This window comes from Myotis brandtii, unplaced genomic scaffold, assembly GCF_000412655.1.
Source record: "Myotis brandtii unplaced genomic scaffold, ASM41265v1 scaffold1733, whole genome shotgun sequence".
NCBI lineage: Eukaryota > Metazoa > Chordata > Mammalia > Chiroptera > Vespertilionidae > Myotis > Myotis brandtii.
Window position 1 is genome coordinate 390,026 of NW_005356400.1, and position 616 is coordinate 390,641.

General features: G+C 68.8%; 1 protein-coding gene across 6 annotated transcripts in view; it reads right to left on the reverse strand.

Moving 5' to 3' along the window:
• Positions 1-616, reverse strand: part of TMEM56 (transmembrane protein 56) — a 40,663-nt gene that overhangs the window by 20,441 nt on the left and 19,606 nt on the right. The window contains exon 1 of one of the 6 annotated variants that reach the window (XM_014537129.1): positions 591-608. The exons of the other annotated variants lie outside the window; for them this stretch is intronic. The gene's annotated coding sequence lies outside the window, so the exon portion shown is untranslated. Of the gene's footprint in view, positions 1-590; positions 609-616 lie in introns of those variants that run through there. 6 annotated transcript variants of the gene reach the window in all.

A 616-nucleotide genomic window follows, 5' to 3' on the forward strand; every position in this document is an offset into this window, starting at 1 on the left:
TGGCCGAGGCCTGCAGGGTGGGAACCGGCTCAGCACAGAGCGCCCCTGCGCCGCCCGGATGGTCTCCGAGGGGCAGGCATACACTCCCGTCAGCGTTCGGACAAGACAAACAGGGAGTTCTCTCCTGGGCACAGCGCCCCTGAAAGAGAAGTGGGGTTCCCTCCTCCCGGCCAGCTGCTGGGGGGGCGGGGGGGAGCTCACTCTGACCCTTGCCCGCTGCCGTGTCACTTACGCGCGCCCAGGACCCAGGGTCCCAGCTCCGTGTGGGGCCGGGGAGCCGGTGAAGTGGCAGCGCCCCCCCACACACCTCCACAGGCAAACGTGCGCCCATGGGCGCGGGTGTGCTCGGCCAGGACCACGGCGCACCCGACTCTTCCGTGAACTTGGGTGGCCCCGGTCCCTGGGCCGCAGGAAAGGCGGGTGTCCGATCCCATTTCCCGGCTGGGTAAACCGAGGCCCTCGCTCGGCGGAACCGACCTGCCCGAGCGCAATGGCAGCGCCGTAAACCGAACCCAAACAGAACCCGCGTCTGCCCTGACTCGGCGCTGGCCCCTCTGCACCAGACTCTTCAGACTCTAAACGGGACCCACCTCCGCGTCGCCAGAGTCCAAGCAGT